Genomic DNA, 23,645 nt, shown 5'->3' on the forward strand with positions numbered 1-23,645 from the left:
ACAAGGAACATAACCTCTCTTTTATCCTCTACCTCTACAGACAACTTATTCTGTGCTTCACACACCAGTTTCACAAACACTGTTTCTTCTGGACACACAATTTATGTGTTTGCAGTCCTTGATGGACTAATTTAGCAATCATGATACTATTATGAACTAAACATCACAATGTGGATTCCACCTTTGCTATATTAGAGCAGCGATTTACAATTGACTGCCAACCTTTATCACAGTGTGAACATTACTGTTTTATGTGTTCAGCCTTCACCATGGGCACACTATTTTCTAATTTTTTGCTTGACTTCTCTACATATCTACTTAGACCATATATCTGTCATTTCCAATGGAGCAACAGCCCAACGTGTTGCTAAAAGACTGTTTAATTAGCCATCTTCCAGATAGTTGTTTCTGGGCTTTATTATGACCCAGTCAAGCATTTTTAAGTAAATAAATCTTGTGTTTTTTGTTGAGAGCTATTTCCTTAGGCTACAAACTAAAACATAGAATTAACAGTTTAAAAAACATAATCATCTCTGTGGCTTATTACAAATCACCAGGTACCTCCTCAAAAACAATGATGCTAGCAATTTGCAATATCATCAATAAAATATAAACCTACAAAGCCTCTTTAACACTGAGATTTCTAGGTCTTATTAGCTATGGGGTGAATTCAAAAGAGTGGTCTCGTACTGCCTGTAACTATAGCTTAAGGGTAAGCTGATGAGTCTGGCCTTGAAGGACACCTGCCCTCACCTGCACACACACACACACACAAACACACACTCATACACACAAACACACACACGATTTAAAATAAAATAATATATTGTACATTGTATTGCATTTGTGTTTCTTGTTTTATATGAGGATTAGCCCCAAAACTCTTCTAGTACATACCCAATAAATTTTTTGATCACAGAAGACTAAAACTAGGAGTGACATAATAAGTGATACATATGTCCCAAACTCTTAAACTCTGAGCTGAGAAACTGAGTCCAAGGAGTAAAAAGATTCATTGAAGGTTTAATGAGTCAATGAAAAGCCACCATATCGGCTGGCCTTGCCGGCCTTTCACTGGCTATTATCCATTCTGCATGTGATAGCATACTCAGTGCTAAAGACTTCTAGGTACAAAACAGAGACAGAGGACTAGCCAGGGCTTTCATAATCATTGTTATTACTTTAGAGTCTTGAGGTAAACAGAGGCCAATATGTTCCACCAATGTCTCAAGGTTTGCTCCAAGTCAACCACAAGGAACATGATCTCTGCTCTGTCCTCTACCTATACAGAAACCTTATTCTGTGCTCTACACATCATTTTCATAAACACCATTTTATCTCTAAACATGTGATTTATGCATTCACATTCCTTTATGAACTTATTTAGCAAACATGATATTATTATGAACAAAACATCAGAAAGTAGATCCTACCTTTTCTACATTAAAGCAGCGATTAACCTTCACTGAGAATGTGACCATGGTGTAAAGATAATTTTATGTGTTCAGCATTAATTGTGGGTGCAAAGAGTTAATTGGTGGAGCCGTGTGATTTTAAGCTGACCTTACTATACACCACTAAACCAACATGAGGCAGTGACACTGATTTAGGAGTCACAAAGTTGTCAACTGTAAAAAGGTTTCTGAGTAGAGACCAAAGATTATCTCTAAATCAACCCCAAGGTGAATCTGAGGTGTTAGTGGCATGGCTCGCCAGTATGACATCACCTGACCTCACTGAAGTCTCGGTTCTGAGCTCAGGTCATGAGTGTGTACTTTGTAGAATGGATTTCTTCAAGACAAACACATGCAGCAAATACTGACTGAATTCCCTCAGCTAGATTTCAGACTATAGGATGCTAGGAGTTGAAGTATTTTTACTATGGATACCAAGTCTTTTTTTTTAATGTGAAAAAATAATGGTTTAATTATGGAAAACAAAGACTTTTAATATTTTTCTACTTTTATTTTTCAGTATAGAAGAGTTAAATTAATATATCTTCAGGTCATGTGTATTAGGTGTCTGATTATAAAAACAGCTGAGCTGTTGGAGTGGCTGAATTAAGGGTCATGGAAGAATGCTAAAATAATTTTGGCTTGAGACTGGAAACGAATTTTATACTACCATCAATTTTTGCTTGTGTTTATGCATTGTTTAGCACTGCCAATTTTAAAAGTATTAGTCAGCTGAAAAATGTTCAAGATTTCTATGTCCCATAGTACCAAATACCTATCTAAGACTTAATTTATTATGTAAATGCAAACAAGCACTTCCATCTCATTTTGAAAAATTATATAGTCTAGCAAAAATTGCTTTAAACCACATTTCATTATGATTGCATTTGGCTTACATGCCTATACTACACGTCTATTTACCTAGAGTCATGTACAAATTTATTAGGTGAAAAGGAGACCTAAGTAGAAAAAGTTTAAGAAGCCTAATTTATAGCACTGTTTTTTACATTTAAAAAATCTCAACACTTTTAAATCAAACAAATTTTGCCCTTTAGAGCAGACTTCTTGCGACAACCAGCAGTTACTCTAACAAGGTTTCATTGCTCACAGACGTTCTGTTTGACCCCTCTTTTAAAACTCACTTCCAGAGCTACTATGAGTCAATCCAATTTTTATGTGTATAAGACAGGATCTCATATAGCCTAGGCTGTATTCAAATTCACTGTAGCCAAGGTTAGCCATGGAATGCTAATCTCTTTGTCACCATTCCCATATATTTGGATTATAGGCAGGTACTACTATATCCACCTTCCTTTGTAATTTTTAAAACAATAAAATTACCACCATTACATAGGACATCAGATGTGTACCTTTCACATTAACAAATATATATATATATATATATATATATATATATATATAAAATCTAGACAATAAGTAATAGAGGCAAACAATAAACATATAAAGTAAAAAGGTTTTTAAGAACAAAGCTATCGGCTCAAGTCCCTTCCGGGCGGCCCACTACAGCACCGTGGTCCCTGGCCCAAGGGAGTCTGCGGACTCCCGCAAGGACCCACACAGGATCTGCCACGGGATCCTAAGACATCTGGTGAGTGGAACACAGAGCCTGCTCCAATCCAATCGCGCAGGACCTGAGACTGCATTAATTAAAGAAGCAGGTAACCCGGCCTGATACGGGGCTCAAGTCCTTTCCGGCCGGCTCACTGCAGCACCGTGGTCCCTGGCCTGGGGGAGTCTCAGGACACCCACAAGGACCCACACAGGATCCGCCACGGGATCCTAAGTCCTCTGGTGAGTGGAACACAACTTCTGCCAGGAGGCAGGTTCAAACACCAGATATCTGGGCACCATCCCTGCAAGAGAAGAGCTTGCATGCAGAGAGTACTCTGACCACTGAAACTAAGGATAGAGCTAGTCTCCCAGGTCTGCTGATAGAGGCTAACAGAATCACCTGAGGAACAACCTCTAACCAGAGACAACTATAACAACTAGCTCCAGAGAATACAAGATGGCAAAAGGCAAATGTAAGAATCCTACTAACAGAAATCAAGACCGCTCACCATCATCAGAACGCAGCACTCCCACCCCACCTAGTCCTGGGCACCCCAACACAACCGAAAAGCTAGACCCGGATTTAAAAGCATATCTCATGATGATGGTAGAGGACATCAAGAAGAACTTTAATAAACTCACTTAAAGAAATACAGGAGAACACTGCTAAAGAGTTACAAGTCCTTAAAGAAAAACAGGAAAACACAACCAAACAGGTAGAAGTCCTCATAGAAAAACAGGAAAACACATCCAAACAGGTGATGGAAATGAACAAAACCATACTAGACCTAAAAAGGGAAGTAGACACAATAAAGAAAATCCAAAGCAAGACAACGCTGGAGATAGAAACCCTAGGAAAGAAATCTGGAACCATAGACGCGAGAATCAGCAAGAAAATACAAGAGATGGAAGAGAGAATCTCAGGTGCAGAAGATTCCATAGAGAACATCGGCACAGCAATCAAAGAAAATACAAAACGCAAAAAGATCCTAACTCAAAACATCCAGAAAATCCAGGACACAATGAGAAGACCAAACCTACAGATAATAGGAGTTGATGAGAATGAAGATTTTCAACTTAAAGGGATGGCAAATATCTTCAACAAAATTATAGAGGAAACTTCCCAAACCTAAAGAATGACATGCCCATGAACATACAAGAAGCCTACAGAACTCCAAATAGACTGGACCAGAAAAGAAATTCCTCCCGACACATAATAATCAGAACAACAAATGCACTAAATAAAGATAGAATATTAAAAGCAGTAAGGGAGAAAGGTCAAGTAACATATAAAGGAAGGCCTATCAGAATTACACCAGACTTTTCACCAGAGACTATGAAAGCCAGAAGAGCCTGGACAGATGTTATACAGACACTAAGAGAACACAAATGCCAGCTCAGGCTACTATACCCGGCCAAACTCTCAATTACCATAGACGGAGAAACCAAAGTATTCCATGACAAAACCGAATTCACACATTATCTTTCCATGAATCCAGCCCTTCAAAGGATAGTAACAGAAAAGAAACAATACAAGGATGGAAATCACGCCCTAGAACAAGCAAGAAAGTAATCCCTCAACAAACCAAAAAGAAGACAGCCACAAGAACAGAATGCCAACTGTAACAACAAAAATAAAAGGAAGCCACAATTACTTTTCCTTAATATCTCTTAATATTAATGGACTCAATTCCACAATAAAAAGACATAGACTAACAAACTGGGTACACAAACAGGACCCAACATTCTGCTGCTTACAGGAAACCCATCTCAGGGAAAAAGACAGACACTACCTCAGAGTGAAAGGCTGGAAAACAATTTTCCAAGCAAATGGTCTGAAGAAACAAGCTGGAGTAGCCATTCTAATATCGGATAAAATCGACTTCCAACCCAAAGTTATCAAAAAAGACAAGGAGGGACACTTCATACTCATCAAAGGTAAAATCCTCCAAGAGGAACTCTCAATTCTGAATATCTACGCTCCAAATGCAAGGGCAGCCACATTCATTAAAGACACTTTAGTAAAGCTCAAAGCACACGTTGCACCTCACACAATAATAGTGGGAGACTTCAACACACCACTTTCATCAATGGACAGATCGTGGAAACAGAAACTAAACAGGGACACAGTGAAACTAACAGAAGTTATGAAACAAATGGACCTGACAGATATCTACAGAACATTTTATCCTAAAACAAAAGGATATACCTTCTTCTCAGCACCTCACGGGACCTTCTCCAAAATTGACCATATAATTGGTCACAAAACAGGCCTCAACAGATACAAAAATATTGAAATTTTCCCATGTATCCTATCAGACCACCATGGCCTAAGGCTGATCTTCAATAACAACATAAATAATAAAAAGCCAACATACACGTGGAAACTGAACAACACTCTTCTCAATGATACCTTGGTCAAGGAAGGAATAAAGAAAGAAATTAAAGACTTTTTAGAGTTTAATGAAAATGAAGCCACAACGTACCCAAAGCTATGGGACACAATGAAAGCATTTCTAAGAGGGAAACTCATAGCTCTGAGTGCCTCCAAGAAGAAACGGGAGACAGCACATACTAGCAGCTTGACAACACATCTAAAAGCTCTAGAAAAAAAGGAAGCAAATTCACCCAAGAGGAGTAGACGGCAGGAAATAATCAAACTCAGGGGTGAAATCAACCAAGTGGAAACAAGAAGAACTATCCAAAGAATTAACCAAACGAGGAGTTGGTTCTTTGAGAAAATCAACAAGATAGATAAACCCTTAGCTAGACTCACTAAAGGGCACAGGGACAAAATCCTAATTAACAAAATCAGAAATGAAAAGGGAGACATAACAACAGATCCTGAAGAAATCCAAAACACCATCAGATCCTTCTACAAAAGGTTATACTCAACAAAACTGGAAAACCTGGACAAAATGGACAAATTTCTGGACAGATACCAGGTACCAAAGTTGAGTCAGGATCAAGTGGACCATCTAAACAGTCCCATATCACCTAAAGAAATAGAAGCAGTTATTAATAGTCTCCCAGCCAAAAAAAGCCCAGGACCAGACGGGTTTAGTGCAGAGTTCTATCAGACCTTCAAAGATCTAATTCCAGTTCTGTACAAACTATTTCACAAAATAGAAGTAGAAGGTACTCTACCCAACTCATTTTATGAAGCCACTATTACTCTGATACCTAAACCACAGAAAGACTCAACAAAGATAGAGAACTTCAGACCAATTTCTCTTATGAATATCGATGCAAAAATCCTCAATAAAATTCTTGCTAACCGAATCCAAGAACATATTAAAGCAATCACCCATCCTGACCAAGTAGGTTTTATTCCAGGAATGCAGGGATGGTTTAATATACGAAAATCCATCAATGTAATCCATTATATAAACAAACTCAAAGACAAAAACCACATGATCATCTCGTTAGATGCAGAAAAAGCATTTGACAAGATTCAACACCCTTTCATGATAAAAGTTTTGGAAAGATCAGGAATTCAAGGCCCATACCTAAACATGATAAAAGCAATCTACAGCAAACCAGTAGCCAACATCAAAGTAAATGGTGAGAAGCTTGAAGCAATCCCACTAAAATCAGGGACTAGACAAGGCTGCCCACTTTCTCCCTACCTTTTCAACATAGTACTTGAAGTATCAGCCAGAGCAATTCGACGACAAAAGGAGATCAAGGGGATACAAATTGGAAAAAAGGAAGTCAAAATATCACTTTTTGCAGATGATATGATAGTATATATAAGTGACCCTAAAAATTCTACCAGAGAACTCCTAAACCTGATAAACAGCTTCGGTGAATTAGCTGGATATAAAATAAACTCAAACAAGTCAATGGCCTTTCTCTATGCAAAGAATAAACAGGCTGAGAGAGAAATTAGGGAAACAACACCCTTCTCAATAGTCACAAATAGTATAAAATATCTTGGCGTGACTCTAACTAAGGAAGTGAAAGATCTGTATGATACAAACTTCAAGTCCCTGAAGAAAGAAATTAAAGAAGATCTCAGAAGATGGAAAGATCTCCCATGCTCATGGATTGGCAGGATCAACATTGTAAAAATGGCTATCTTGCCAAAAGCAATCTACAGATTCAATGCAATCCCCATCAAAATTCCAACTCAATTCTTCAACGAATTAGAAAGAGCAATCTGCAAATTCATCTGGAATAACAAAAAACCTAAAATAGCAAAAGCTCCTCTCAAGGATAAAAGTACCTCTGGTGGAATCCACCATGCCTGACCTAAAGGTGTACTACACAGCAATTGTTATAAAAACTGCATGGTACTGGTATAGTGACAGACAAGTAGACCAATGGAATAGTATTGAAGACCCAGAAATGAACGCACACACCTATGGCCACTTGATCTTCCACAAGGGAGCTAAAACCATCCAGTGGAAGAAAGACAGCATTTTCAACAAATGGTGCTGGCACAACTGGTTGTTATCATATAGAAGAATTTGAATCGACCCATTCCTCCCTCCTTTTACTAAGGTCAAATCTAAGTGGATCAAGGAACTTCAAATAAAACCAGAGACACTGAAACTTATAGAGGAGAAAGTGGGGAAAAGTCTCGAAGATATGGGCACAGGGAAAAAATTCCTGAATAGAACAGCAATGGCTTGTGCTGTAAGATCGAGGATTGACAAATGGGACCTCATGAATCTGCAAAGCTTCTGCAAGGCAAAAGACACCGTCAATAAGACAAAAAGACCACCAACAGATTGGGAAAGGATCTTTACCTATCTTAAATCAGATAGGGACTAATATCCAATATATATAAAGAACTCAAGAAGGTGGACTCTAGAAAATCAAATAACCCCCTTAAAAGATGGGGCTCAGAGCTGAGCAAAGAATTCTCAACCGAGGAATATCAAAAGGCTGAGAAACACCTTAAAAAATGTTCAACATCCTTAATCATCAGAGAAATGCAAATCAAAACAACCCTGAGATTCCATCTCACACCAATCAGAATGGCTAAGATCAAAAATTCAGGTGACAGCAGATGCTGGCTAGGATGTGGAGAAAGAGGAACACTCCTCCATTGTTGGTGGGATTGCAAGCTTGTACAACCACTCTGGAAATCAGTCTGGCGGTTCCTCAGAAAATTGGACATAGTACTACCGGAGGATCCCGCAATACCTCTCCTGGGCATATATCCAGAAGATATCCCAACCGGTAAGAAGGACACATGCTCCACTATGTTCATAGCAGCCTTATTTATAATAGCCAGAAGCTGGAAAGAACCCAGATGCCCCTCAACAGAGGAATGGATATAAAAAATGTGGTACATTTACACAATGGAGTACTACTCAGCTATTGAAAAGAATGAATTTATGAAATTCCTAGGCAAATGGTTGGACCTGGAGGGCATCATCCTGAGTGAGGTAATCCAATCACAAAAGAACTCAAATGAAATGTACTCACTGATAAGTGAATATTAGCCCAGAAACTTAGTATAGCGAGATATAAGGTACAAGATGCAAAACACATGAAACTGAAGAAGAACGAAGACCAGTGTGGACACTTTGCTGCTTCTTAGAATTGGAAACAATCACCCATGGAAGGAGTTACAGAGACAAAGTTTGGAGCTGAGACAAAAGGATGGACCATCTAGAGACTGCCATATCCAGGGATCCATCCCATAATTAGCCTCCAAACAATGACACCATTGCATACACTAGCAAGCCTTTGTTGCAAGGACCGTGATATAGCTGTCCCTTGTGAGACTAGTCCGTGGCCTAGCAAACACAGAAGTGGATGCTCACAGTCAACTATTGGATGGATCACAGGGCCCCCAATGGAGGAGCTAGAGAAAGTATCCAAGGAGCTAAAGAGATCTGCAACCCTATAGGTGGAACAACATTATAAACTAACCAGTACCCCAGAGCTCTTGACTCTAGCTGCATATGTATCAAAAGATGGCCTAGTAGGCCATCACTGGAAAGAGAGGCCCATTGGTCAAGCAAACTTTATATGCCCCAGTACAGGGGAATGCCAGGGCCAAAAAATGGGAGTGGGTGGGTAGGAGAGTGGGGGGGGGAGGGGGGGGACTTTCGGGATAGCATTGGAAATGTAATTGAGGAAAATATGTAAAAAAAAAGGAACAAAGCTATCTGTCTTAATGATAAGTGTGCACAGGTTAACGCCCTTGTCAAAGACAGAACTTCTCAGTGTGTAGCTTTATATTGTTTATAAGAGAAGCCTACAGCCACATGACTAGAAAACATAAGGAAAAGGGAGAAGAAACTATATCTAGAAAAAGAGGAATGGCCAGAAGAATATTTGGTTGGTAATATTTATTTTGAATGGAGCAGAATTTGAGAGAGAAGAATAGGATGAAGAATGCATGAGAAATGTCAACTTTGCTAAAAGTAAAACTTTTATTTTTAATAAAATAGTTTGTCTTAAATTAGCCAGTGCATTTTTATGTGAAACCTAAAAATGTTTATTTATTTATTTTTATTTTAAATTATTTTACTATTTAACTTTATTATAAATAGTAAATTTTGTAATTTGTTATTGATTGATTGATTGATTGATTTTGGAGGTTGATGCTGGGGGTTGAACTCAGAGCCCTACAAATGCTACACAACTATCCTGTCACTGAGCTACACAACCCAGGCCCAGATAATATGTTTTTTTTTTCCTTTTTATAATATTTTCATTAATCCTTTATGAATTTTATACATTGCTTTGTAATGATATTCACCACCCTTCCCCAACTCCACCCAGATACACTCCTCATTCTTACCAACACAAGTGGACAATTTATTTTAATGATAACTTTAGCACTAAGGGTGTAGTCATACTGTTTGCTGTAAAGACAACAGGGAACCCGTCCATACCTTGTGGATATACATGATGGCATAAAACACAACTACTGAAAACTAAATGGACATAGGGTTAAAGCAATGAGTTATTGTTGTACCCATAAAGTAAAGCATCTCTTAATCAAAGCATCAGGGAAGCTTTGCAGTAGACAGTGAAGAATAGAAAGACCCAAAACGAGTCAAGGTGCAGAGACCACACCCTCATCCCAAGGCTGGGGGGTCGTTGTGGGGAAAGGGATGGAAGAGGTACGTGACAACACAGGAACAGCACGGAAGCTGCTTATATGAACTCTGTGGTTACAAAAGCACATACGATAGCTGTAGGAGCTTCAGCTAGACCAAAGCCCAGCAAGGCAAGGGGAGTTGAGAGCAAAGTCTCATCTCTAACCAAGGAGTTGTGGAAAATTGTTAGCCTCCGGGAGAGGGAAAGTCAGTATTCCCTAAGAGTTATGCCCTACTAAGTTATGCTCCAGAAGAAGGCCACACATCCAAAAATATTTCGGTGGCACAACTTGATCTTGATGGAATGGGGACACAAAGTTAGGAGAGGAGAAAAGGGGGTTGGATCTTGGAAGAGTTGTCTGGTGAGAGGGTGAGCATAATTAAAACACATTGTATGGAATTCTCAAAGAACTAATCAAATACTCAAACATAATAAAATATGTGATGAAATGGTAATGTATTCATGACATGATTTTAAGCTAAAAAGGTTAATGCATAGGCACATAAAATAGAATTTCATCTTAGTGCAATATGCACATGATATGAGATATTCTCTTTCCTTAACTGCAAAGGGAGGTTTTATGTTTTGTGTGGTTCCATTTTTACATAAAGTATTTCACACTATGCATTCACAATACTGGGTCTTGCCTGAAATCTTTTCACTAATATAGAATATACTAAATATATATATACATATATATGTATGTATGTATGTATATATACATATATATATACATACACACATATATATTATCAGGTTCTATAACTGTAATATGCAATGAGGTCAATGAGGTTCATTTATTTTGATTTACTTTTAATTCAAGAAGTTTTCCCAAACTGGAAAAAGGGCATTTCAAAATAATATTCTTTTAAATTAAAGAATTTCTGGTTATTTATTATGCTACTTTTCTCTACTGAGAAAAGAGAATCACCAGAAGTCTAAAATAAATTAAAGATAATCTTAGAAACTACAACTTCTCCAAAGTGATTACAGGATTCAGAAATGGAGATGGGTCACATCCACCCCAAGGAACTGACACAGAATCTCAGAAAAGCCAGTAGGTGATCGTTCTCAGCCTTCCAGCATCTCCAGGCGCTTAGCGCGTGTGATCTGGAGTTGATTTTCTTTCTTCCAAGAATATGTAATGTCAACCTAAAAGACACACTGTGTTTATATATGTATGTGTGTGTGTGTGTGTGTGTGTGTATATATGTATATATATGTGTGTGTGTTTATATATGTGTGTTTATATTATATAATATAATTTAATTAACATTAATATATTATATTATTACATTATATATTTAATATATCATATATTAATGTATTAAAACATAATTATATAATGGCATTATTATATTATATCATTTGTATGTTATAATATGTTATATTATACTTTAATATTATATTATATATTATACATTATGTTATGCATTATCTATTATCTATTAATTATGTATTATATATTATATTATATTATTTCTATATAAATTGTACATATAATATATGTAATAAATATATTGTATATAATTTATTATTTTTGTAATATATATAACTTTATATATTATAATATATAATGTAGGTATAAATTTTTTACAATCTAGTTTTTTGTTTGTTTGTTTTTGTTTTTATGAGATAGGGTTTCTCTGTATAGTTCTGGCTGTCCTAGAGCTCACCCTGTAGACCAGGCTAGCCTCAAACTCAGAAATCTGCCTGCCTCTGCCTCCCATATGCTGTAATTAAAGGCATGCAACACCACTGCCTGGTCACAACCCAGTTTTAATAGGGGTTCACCTCTCTTCTAGCCCACAACCCAGCAGAGGTAGTGGAAGAGAAAAAGTATTAGGATATGGGGGAAGCTTGGTCTTATTTAGCAGCAGTTCAGTTCCATAGCAAACACTAAATACAACTCAGCAACTGCAGACCAGTCCTCTAGGCAGGTAGACACCAGGCATGAACACCAACTGGCCTGAGGCAAGCCACAGAAGTGGCAAGCTACTGCAAGAGCCTCACAAGCAGTTCTTGAGCGAGTTTCTCTCTGTCATCACCACTAGTAGAGATTAACACTTTGTAATGAGAACCAATACATGCATGTCCTTAGTAAAGAATAGCAATAGCAAGGTGAAGCAAGCCAAACCAATGTACAGTGCTCATCTCCCACTGTCTATGGAGTCATATTTCTACTTATTCATCAAGTGTCCTTCAAGTATCTGCTATATCAAAGCATCCTGTGTCTGCTTCAGGAAAACATCATTTGACATAACTAACTTTCCAAAGGAACTAGAAGTTTCCACTTCAAAATAATATATAATGTATTATAATATATTATATAATAATAATAAATATAATAATTTTCTACTAAAGCTTCTCCATTACAGAAAGTTATAATTTATCAAAAATGCAGAAAGCAGTAGATCATGGTAACCCAGTTGATACATTACAACACAACTCCTGCACCTAAGGCTCTGGGGACATTTTATAAGAGAGAGGAGAAAGATTGTAAGAACCAGAGAACCTGGAGAATATAGTCTGAAATCTTCTTACCACTATAGAAGATAGCCACACATATGGCTATTTTATTTATATATATATAATCTATATCTATATCTGTATATATATATATTCTAGAAACAACAGGAAAGCTGTTCACTTCAACAACATGGTAGCCTAAACAAGATCTGACCAATGACAACAGCAGTCGATATGCCAACATGTAAGGGGGAAATGTCACTAGGCTTTCCTGCAGATGAAGACTACAGGCAATTAACAACTCCAGAGACGGGGAAAATGTTGTGTTCATTAGGGATAAGCTCCTAAGTGATTATCCAATACCAAGTGGTCAGCTCTGAAATCATTTATTTATTTTTTATTAGATATTTTCTTTATATACATTTCCAATGCTACCCCAAAAGTTCCCTCTACCCTCCCTCCACCCTGCTCCCCTACCCACCCACTCCTACTTCTTGGCCCTGGCATTCCCCTGTACTGTGGCATAAAGTTTGCAACACCAAGGGGCCTCTCTTCCCAGTGATGGCCGACTAGGCCATCTTCTGATACATATGCAGCTAGAGACACGAGCTCTGGGGGTACTGGTTAGTTCATATTGTTGTTCCACCTATAGGGTTGCAGACCCATTCAGCTCCTTGGGTTTCTCTAGCTTCTCCATTGGGGGCCCTGTGATCCATCTTATAGCTGACTGTGAGCATCCACTTCTGTATTTGCCAGGCACTGGCATGGCCTCATACGAGACAGCTATAACAGGGTCCCTTCAGCAAAATCTTTCTGGCATATGCAATAGTGTCTGGGTTTGGTGCTGATTATGGGATGGATCCCCAGATGGGGTAGTCTCTGGAGAGTCCATCCTTTCCTCTTAGCTCCAAACTTTGTCTCTGTAACTCCTTTCATGGGTATTTTGTTCCCTATTCTAAGGAGGAATGAAGTATCCATGCATTGGTCTTCCCTCTTCTTGATTTTCTGTGTTTTGCAGATTGTATCTTGGTTGTTCTATGTTTCTTGGATAATAACCACTTATTGTCCAAGAATTTCATAAATCCATTGTTTTTAATAGCTGAGTAGTACTCCATTGTGTAAATGTACCACATTTTCTGTATCCATTCTTCTGTTGAGGGACATCCGGGTTCTTTCCAGCTTCTGGCTATTATAAATAAGGCTGCTATGAACATAGTGGAGCATGTGCTCTTATTACCAGTTGGAACTTCTGGGTATATGCCCAGGAGAGGTATTGCTGGATCGTCCAGTAGTATTATGTCCAATTTTCTGAGGAACCACCAGACTGACTTCAAGAGTGGTTGTACAAGCTTGCAATCCCACCAGCAGTGGCGGAGTGTTCCTCTTTCTCTACATTCTCGCCAGCATCTGCTGTCACCTGAATTTTTTATCTTAGCCATTCTGACTGATGTGAGGTGGAATCTCAGGGTTGTTTGGATTTGCATTTCCCTGATGATTAAGGATGCTGAACATTTTTTCAGGTGCTTCTCAGCCATTCGGTATTCCTCAGTTGAGAATTCTTTGTTTTGCTCTGAACCCCATTTTTAATGGGGTTATTTGAATTTCTGGAGTCCAGCTTCTTGCAGCTCTGAAATCATATACACTAAATTAACTAATTAACTCTGTAGGTTGTTATATATATATATATATATATATATATATACATATACACATATATATACACATACATATATATACATACACATATATACATATACATGGAATTTGTATTCATATATGTTTGATTCATATATATATACACACACGTATATATATGTATATATACATATACATGTGTGTGTGTGTGTGTGTGTGTGTGTGTGTGTGTGTGTGTATGAAACAACAATAAATAAATTCATGAATTTGATGCCAAGCTCAGAAGAGGTTGGAGAGATGAGAAGGAGGGTTAAAGATGTAAACATAGAACACATGTGAATTTTTTAAAAATAGTCTCTCTGTTCTCCAAAGAAATTTAAATTTCTCTCACAAATAGAACAACTACATTAAATAAGTTATCAGGATAATAATATAGTTTTGATATTCACTTTTTTTCACAGATCTCTGTTACAGAGACATCAATTTGCCAACAGTAGTGAAAAGTCTATGCTATATGCTTCAAGAGAAGTCTGAATAAAAAACCCCAGAGATATTTCAAACAAATGCAGCCTCCTGGGAATGTCTTCCTGAAGTACCTTTGCTGAGTTATCTTGCATTTATTTTGACTTACATATTTTCATGTGCTAAAGTATCTTCAAATAAAGTTGCATTGCCTTAAGTTAACAAGTTGTCTATTTAATTTCTGGGAGGAAGCACATGACTCCAAAGAGAATCTTAAAATCATTTTAAACCTATATTCTTAAAATGAGATTAATACAGATTATTATGAACAGAAAATAATTGTATTTTTCAGAAGCTTCTGTGTCTCAGAAATAAAATCAAATACGTCGTTAAGAGTGATGATACAGATGAGTGTGAACTCTGGTAGGTACACAGACCTTAAAGAACTTGGATGATGCTGACATCTAATTTCCCACTCTCTTGGAAGGCATGGTCCAGAGGTCTGGCATACTGGAGTTCTCAGCAGGTCCTGTCTCCTAGCACAGCTGTACCTGTAATTACTCTCAACATTTCTCCCTCCTACTGCATTTCATAATGTAATTATCACTGCCATCTATTTTCTTCCACAGAATTCCTGGCCCCTAAGGAAGAACAAATAATTTTTCAAGGTGGATGCAGTGATTGAACAGGCAATCCTCATCTCTTATTCATCCCACAGAAATGTACTGGGTGTCTCCAACACATCACCTTTCTAGCACAGCTTGTTGAGTCACTCCCCTCTCCACTACTGAAAATAAAGAAAAAGAGAACACCACTTGCCCTACAATGTTCAATGTAGAAGGCCATGATCCTTGAATAGGCATGGCTATGGGAAGGGTATTGAACTTGATTAGGTTGACTCAGCTCTAAAGTAGTCAGGGCAGACAGGTATAAGTACAGATGAGGGAAGAAAGGGGAGGTGGGAAATGAGGGCTGTAGGTAGGGAGCTCATGGGAAAAACAGAGACCTAAGAAATCATGATGGGTGAAGCCTAGGACCTGTAAGTGGATCAGTGTGACTGGACTAGAGTTGTAGACAACTGTGGAGACATAGAGGTTAGAAAATGAACATACAGAGAAGGAACTACATCTTAAAGGGAACATAGCCAGTTAATATGGAACCAATTAAGCGTGGCGAAGCTGACCTGAGAAGTCCAAGATTTAGGCAAGGGATAAGATGAAGAATCTAGAGTTTGTGTGGTGGACATGGTCACATGGGCTGAGAGAAGTCCAAGGATCCTCTTCAACATTGTTTATTTATTTATTTAAAAAAAATACCACATTCATAGCATAGTAAAAAAATGGCCCTGACTTCAGACTGAGTTTTAAATAAAACCATTAAAATATTGATACTAAAAACTGAAGCAGAGGCAAATGAGTTTAAACAAGACACAAGAGAAACAGAATAAGACCTTGACAGAGACAGTAAGTACAATGTGGCAGTCCTGGTGCCACATGAATTTTCTCTCAAAGATGAGTTTGGCCTTTGATACTTTGGGCAAGCAATCCTTTGCCTTCTCAGCAGTGTCACTTGTAAACCTTGGAGAGCAGTACTGCTTCTGCTTCGGTAGCGGATGCCTCCAGGGTGAGGAGGCCATTGAGCCTTTGATACTGACATTGTGGCACTGATGAGGTCACAGTTGTGTGACCCTTCCCACCTTGTTCTCCTTTGCTCTTGGTCATGTTGCTCTGCAAGGTGCTCCTCTTGGGATGTGATGCTTCATCACAAACCCAAGAAAGGGGTCAACCAATCATGGACTGAAGGCTCCCAAAGCATGAGCCAAAGTAAATCTTTTCTCTTTACACTTTGCCCCTTCTTAGAATTGGAAACAATCACCCATGGAAGGAGTTACAGAGACAAAGTTTGGAGCTGAGACAAAAGGATGGACCATCTAGAGACTGCCATATCCAGGGATCCATCCCATAATTAGCCTCCAAATGATGACACCATGGCATACACTAGCAAGCATTGGCTGAAAGGACCTAGATATAGCTGTCTCTTGTGAGACTAGTCCGGGACCTAGCAAACACATAAGTGGATGCTCACAGTCAGCTATTGAATGGAGCACAGGGCCCCCAATGGAGGAGCTAGAGAAAGTATCCAAGGAGCTAAAGAGATCTGCAACCATGTAAGTGCAACAACGTTATGAACTAACCAGTACCCTGGAGCTCTTGACTCTAGCTGCATATGTATCAAAAGATGGCCTAGTTGGCCATCACTGGAAAGAGAGGCCCATTGGACATGCAAACTTTATATGCCCCAGTACAGGGGAATGCCAGGGCCAAAAAATGGGAATGGGTGGGTAGGGAAGGGGGGCTATGGGGGACTTTTGGGATAGCATTCTAAATGTAATTAAGGAAAATACATAATAATAAAAAATATTTAAAAAAATGTCTGCTCTCTCTGGTGGCTATTACAGAGATGGAAAGAGACTAACACAGAGGGAGGTATCAGGAAAACATGCAAATGGAAGCATATGACCCAGCCATTAGGCACTCACTAAATAAGTTCTATTTCCATATAGTAGAGAGCATTTCTATAGCTGAAAAGGAATAAAGCCTTGGTTAAAATTTGACATATTAATTTCTGTTTTGAAAATACCCTGTTATGAGTACTGGGCTACAACACCTGGAGCGGTGATGAGTGTTTCCAGATGTTCTCTTTCAATTCCTATCAGGAGCAAAGGTATCTCAGATGGAGAGTCCAAGACATGTGTATACTCAAAGCTTTTTTTTTTTTTTTTTTTTTTGGCAAAAGGCAGAGAACAGTGTATGTGATGTTACAAGGACACTGACAGACAGAGAGACCCTTAAAGAGGTCAAGGTCCTGTGAAAAATGTAGGTTTTGTAGCTGTTATAAGAGTGACAAGAGGAAAAGTGCAAATAGTAAGAAAACACTCCTAAAGAAATTGGTAAAGAAGCTATTGCTATATTTAAGAAAGGAACAATTTCTAAATTTCAACCTAAGACTCTTGGATGGCTAAAATCAGAAGCTGTTCACCTATCACTTCAGGAGAGTGGTAGTGGCAGAGTGCTGATGGATGTGGGTCATCCAGCCCTTCAGTGAAGGAAACATGAATGTCCACCAACATGGACATAAACTGTACTGATATAACCAACGTGTAGTTTATGAGTAACAAACATGTAACATCTTTATTCTAAATCAGAATAGCCTTTGATTTTTTAACTTTTTGCCATACTCTATCAGCAGAAAACCAATGGTGAAATTATTGTATGAGAATTGCCACGTGGGTACTTGTTCATATCTCCCTTTGTGTTGACAATGAAACATTCATTCACTCAAGGTTGCAAAAGCAAACATCCTAAGCCTGATCTTTTCCTCGTATCAAAAGACTGTTCAACACTCATGGTGTGTGCTCACTGATAATGGACATTATTAGGAAAAACGCTCAGAATCCCCATGATACAACTCACAGACCATTGGAAGACCTACTTAGAAGGGGGAACAAGCTAATCACTGGAGGAAGAGATTGGGAGGAACTTGGGAGGAGAAAAGGAGGGGAGAGGGAAAAGGGGGACAGGATGAGGAGCAGATATAGGAGGAGGCAAGAGAGAAGTACAGAGGGTCAGGAAATTGAACAGGGGTGTGTAGCAATGGGGGATGGGGAACTGGGGGTAGCCACCAGAACATCCCAGACACCAGGAAAGCAAGAGGATCCCAAGACCCAATGTGGATAACATCAGCTGAAATACCCAACAAAGGGGAGAGAGAACCTGTAGAGACCATATCCAGAGATTAGGTATGGCCCCTGGATGAGAGATGGGGCCACCTGCCCTTCTCAAAATTTTAACCCAGAATTGCTCCTTTCTAAAGGAAATACAGGGACAAAGAGTGGAGCAGAGACTGAAGTAAAGGCTCTCCAGAGACTGCCTCATCTGGGGATCCATCCTATATGCAGCCACCAAACCCAGTCACTATTGCTGATGCCAAGAAGTGCTTGCTGACAGGAGCCTGATATGGATGCCTCCTGAGAGGCTCTGCTAGAGCCTTACTGACACAGATGTGAATCCTTGCAGCCAGCCATTGGACTGACCATGGGAACCCCAATGGAGGGGTTAGGGGAAGGACTGAGGAGCTGAAGGAGTTTGCAACACTATAGAAAGTACAACAATATCAGCCAACAAGAGCCTTCCCACACACCCCTGCCAGAGCTCACCAACCAAAGAATACACAGGAAGACTGCATATGTAGCAGAGAATAGCCTTATCTCGCATCAGTGGGAAAGGAGGCCCTTGGTCCTGTGAAAGCTTGATGCCCTAGTGTAGGGGAATGCCAGGGCAGTGAGGTGAACACCCTCATAGAAGCAGGGAAGAGGGGATGAGATAGGGGATACTGGGGGAAAACATTTGAAATGTAAATACATAAAATAACCAATAAAAAATTAAAAGAAGAAAAAAAAAAGACTGTTCAATGACGTCCTTGCACCATGCAGGTTATAATCAGGAGACTTGTGCACTTTAACCTTCAATCTTCATCATATTCTTAAGTCTAGATGACAAAACAATAAATCAAGTCTTGAGATAAAGTCAATAGTACGGTGAGGTAAATAGTCCATTGTGGCCAATTCTGAGCTTTAACACACCACTGCTTACCACTGAGCTTGTGGGAAATGCACAGTAGCGTGCCTTTGTGAGAATTTCCTCCAAGCATCTCACTGCTGGAGGTTTATCGACCACCGCTCTCAGTCCTCGTTGCCATCACTAGGACAGATGTACTCCTGTGTGCTGAACTGGATGAAACATGGCCTTTTGTTATTTAGAGATCTTAAATATCTATGTATAAATGCTGGGAAGTAATCCCAGCATTTTTATTATTGTTGTTATTATTATTATCATCATCATTATTATTCAGCTTGAATACACTTCTGAGAAGTTCTGTCACTTGATACTACATATGAAATCTTTTAAAGATTTATTTATATTTTATGTGTATGAAGCGTTTCTGAGTACATTGCACTATGTGTATGTGCCTGGTGTTCTTGGGAGCCAGAAAAGGGTATTAGATCCCCTGGAACTGGAGTTATAGGCAGTTGTGAAACACCATGAAGGTGCTGGGAACAAGACCCTGGTCCTCTGCAGAAGCAGCCAGCGTTCTTAGCTGCTGAGCCATCTCCCCAGCTCCGGAACTAGCTCTTAATGCTAACCATTGCTTAGAAATACGTTTTATAAAGGTGTCAATAAATGGAACAGATATCACCTGCTCACCCTGTCACTGGAGTGATGCAAGAATACTCATCCAGAAAGAGAAACTGCTGCACTCGGGAGGCAGACACAGGCAGATTTCTGAGTTTGAGGCCAGCCTGGTCTACAAAGTAAACTCTAGGACAGCCAGGGCTACACAGAGAAACCCTGTCTCAAAAACAAAAAACAAAAAACAAAAAACAAAAAAACAAAAAACAAAAAACAAAAAACAAAAAAAGGAAGGAGGGAAGGAAAAAAAGAAACTACTATATTAGGTATCAAATCTTCACTGAAAGAGTTGCACCTACCACATTAGATTGTGAGCTCTTTAGAGGTACAGAACATATTCCATATGTTTCATTTTTTATTTCTCAATTTCTTCTTCAAGCTGTGAAGCTTTAATTGTGTTATCTAGTATTTCTAATCTGAGGTCAATAAGATCACATCTGGAGATAAAAAGCAGTAGGTGGGAAGAAAGAATTTCAGATTTTAATTGAAAGTTTAAAAAAGGAAGGAAAGGTCATAAGAACAGGTAAAAGGAAACCACCGTTTTTAAAACTTACAAACCGGCTTTTGAGAATTTCGTGTGTAGGAACACTTTATCTGTACCACTCTTCAGGACACAGACTACTTACAGCAACTGCCTACATGCAGACTTCATTTCCATGAGTCTCTAAATACTGAACTTTATACAGTGGGGATTCATTCTGAACTCAGTAGAATTAAGACAAAAATCAATTAATAGAAAGATAAATGGTTGCCCCTAAGTATTGGTACTAATCAATAAACTGTTAAATAATTCATGAGCCTACAACTATTTATTTAGAACGTGGGGACAATAAAAACAGAAGCCCTTTCAAAAGGGAATATTTCAGTCAAGAACACTGTAACAGGATGATTTGCTCTGTGGTGACCTAAAATATGTTCTCTGTCATTAAAGGACAATTTGCTTGCACAACAAGGGACCTTGAGGAAAGGTAAAATGGCTTTCTAGATAAACATGCACATTTGATACCTAGAACCCACACTTTACAAAGTTGTACTCCGACCATCTCATACTACTGTGACATGTGTGTGCACGCACATAAATCATGAATAAAATTTCCAAAACAAAGAAATGATTTACATCCAATCCTTGGTCTAAGAGGTCATTTGAGGCAAATAGTGAAATATTTCCAATCTGGGCCCAGGAAAACGACCTCAATGAACAGAGACTATTCCATTTCACAGTGAGAAGCGGTGTCAGTAGTTGTATGGCACACTTTGCTTTTCCCTTTGATGTTAGCTCTATCCTCCCAACTGTAGGCGGCTCACCACTCTCAGACTGCGAGGACCACCTCCTCTGAGATTCTGTATTTATATCTTTTGCCACATTTGGTTTTGACAGTCTTTCTTGGGACTTGAGATTGGTCAAGAGACCCTCTCTGCTATTTGAGTTTGCATATGTAATACCCACAAAAAAAAATTGTAGCCCACCGAAAACAAAGCTCTCCTCAAGCTCTTGCTTCTATTCAGTTGCTTGTGTGCTTCCATATACTTCCTTTACACTGTAAATAAAAGAGGTAGTTTTTTTTTAGAAATTCAACTGTCTATTTATTGAAATAATACTGAGCTATAATGCACATCCCTAAACCTAAGTGCTTTAAAACAACAAAGGTTTTATTCTCTGAATCACAATCTAATAGTTATTGCATTGAGTTTGAAGTTTCTTCCCAGTGATGATGCAGGCTATTAGGCTGCTTTCATCTGGTGCTATTACTACTCTTGCTTTAGCACTGATGTGATGCCAATCTAGGCAGCAGAGACCAGGAGTACTGCAAGAAATATAATCATTCAATTGTTTCAGTCTGGAAATTACTTGGCAACACCACTCAACTCTGATTGGCCAGAACAAATCATATGATACTATCTGGGAAGTGCAGCTAGCCCTCCAGATTCAATGGTTCTCCATCTTCACATACACCAAAGAGTGACTGCCAAATACTTAAGGGGGGAAAGTTGCATTATTGCCAACCTATGTATATTACATACTTAGGTCTATGGCGGCTATGTCCAAACTGAGTATGTACAGAAATATTTTGCTTGTAATTGCTCCCTAAACTTTACAGTGACAACAAATAGAGCACTTCTATCATGCCGGGTATTACACATCATCTAGAGATGATCTAACATAGTATCCAGGTCCAGTGTTTTGATATTGTGACACAACAGTGTCATCTTCAAAGTTCACAATCAAGAACAATGCAATCAAGTTACAAAAACATCATTTTAAAAAATCTCTTATTTTAAGTAAGTTTAAAATTTTGTGGTGGATTGCACTCTTAGCTATCCTAGGGTATGTGTGGGTATTTTTCGTAGCTTCTTGAAAGTCTAAAATAATTTCAAAATAAAAATTTTTAAAGAGCTAAGCTTTGTTGTGTGCGTCCTGTGTCCATGCTGCAGAGAACATTATATCTAGCAGCACATTAAATCTCTAGATCTTTACAGGAGATTCTGTGCTCATCCCATTTAACAGGTGAAGAAACTAAGTTTCAGAAAAATGAGGAAATATAGGGTAGGACACTGTTGCTAAGTGGATTACATAGGAGTCACAGCCTAGAAGCCCAGTTCCAGAGACCTCGATCTTAATGAAGATGTATTTATTGATTCGTTTGATTATAGATAGAATCTCACTATGCGCTAGGGCAGGATTAAAGCTCTTAATCCTCCTGTCTCAACCTCCAGAATGCAAGAATCAAGCCTGCAATAAAGCAATGATATTTATTTGCCTGTTTGTTTGGAAAAAAAAACAAAACAAAAACAAAGAAAAGCCAGGACTAAGAAGCAATCATATAGACGGAAAGGAAGACATTAAAAACTGCAGGTGTGAACTATCCAGGGCATGCAAGAGGCTGGGAGGCAATCATCTAGAACAATCTGCATCCGACAGAAAAGGCAGAGAGAGCATTCTGATCAGCAACCTGCAGTTCTAGCAGGCAGAGGGCAGCTGACAGAAGTAAGGGACCACTTCAGAGGGATGCTCACAGCTTCTCTTTGAGTAGGTCAGAGTAATTTGGGACTATTTAATCTAGGAAAAGTCAAGAAGGGGTTTAATTGCTACCTTTTGTAACGGCTTTTGAAAGCATGTCCAGAGGATATAGGACAAGTGTCAGAAACGAATTGAAAAAATAGCGTTTAGTTTGACATCAAAAAGTGTTTTTATATCCTTCTAAGCAAGGAAAAACTGGGACACATTACACTGTTCCTTTTGAGAAGGATAAATGGAGTGGGGTAGAGGCTGGGAATGAAGCCTGCCTTGAGCAAGGCCCTAGGTTCAAGTCACAGCACTGAAAGAAAAATAAAAAGGGAAAATGATATTAAAGCAGGTGGGAAGGCACGGCACGTGCAGAGGTAGGCCCCACATAAGGTGCTTCATGTGTGTTAGCCGTTCCTTCCCTGCAGCCAAATGCAAAGCGCATGTGGTCATTCCCATCTTACAATTTAAGGGATGTGAGGTGAGGCCTGCCTAAGGCAACTTAGTCACTCCCATGCAGAGGGGGTTCATACCTCTGCTGTCTGCTATTACTCCCAGGACTCTCCACTCATTAAGACACTAATAATCTGGAGAGGGTTTCAGAGGCCTCTGCCTATTAGCATCTGACCCAAGCCAATAATAAAATCTCATCCCTTCAAGCTGCAGACATTTCTGTATCTTTCAATGCCACTAACAGATTTTACATCAGTCCCTGCCCTCATTGCAAGTTAG

General features: G+C 38.8%; 1 protein-coding gene across 8 annotated transcripts in view; it reads right to left on the reverse strand.

Moving 5' to 3' along the window:
• The window catches only part of Csgalnact1 (chondroitin sulfate N-acetylgalactosaminyltransferase 1), a 378,841-nt gene that overhangs the window by 210,197 nt on the left and 144,999 nt on the right, over positions 1-23,645 (reverse strand). For 2 of the 8 annotated variants that reach the window (XM_006509627.4, XM_011242290.3), the window contains one exon: positions 21,377-21,447. The exons of the other annotated variants lie outside the window; for them this stretch is intronic. The gene's annotated coding sequence lies outside the window, so the exon portion shown is untranslated. The remainder of the gene's footprint in view (positions 1-21,376; positions 21,448-23,645) is intronic. 8 annotated transcript variants of the gene reach the window in all.

This window comes from Mus musculus, chromosome 8 (assembly GCF_000001635.26).
Source record: "Mus musculus strain C57BL/6J chromosome 8, GRCm38.p6 C57BL/6J".
Lineage (NCBI taxonomy): Eukaryota > Metazoa > Chordata > Mammalia > Rodentia > Muridae > Mus > Mus musculus.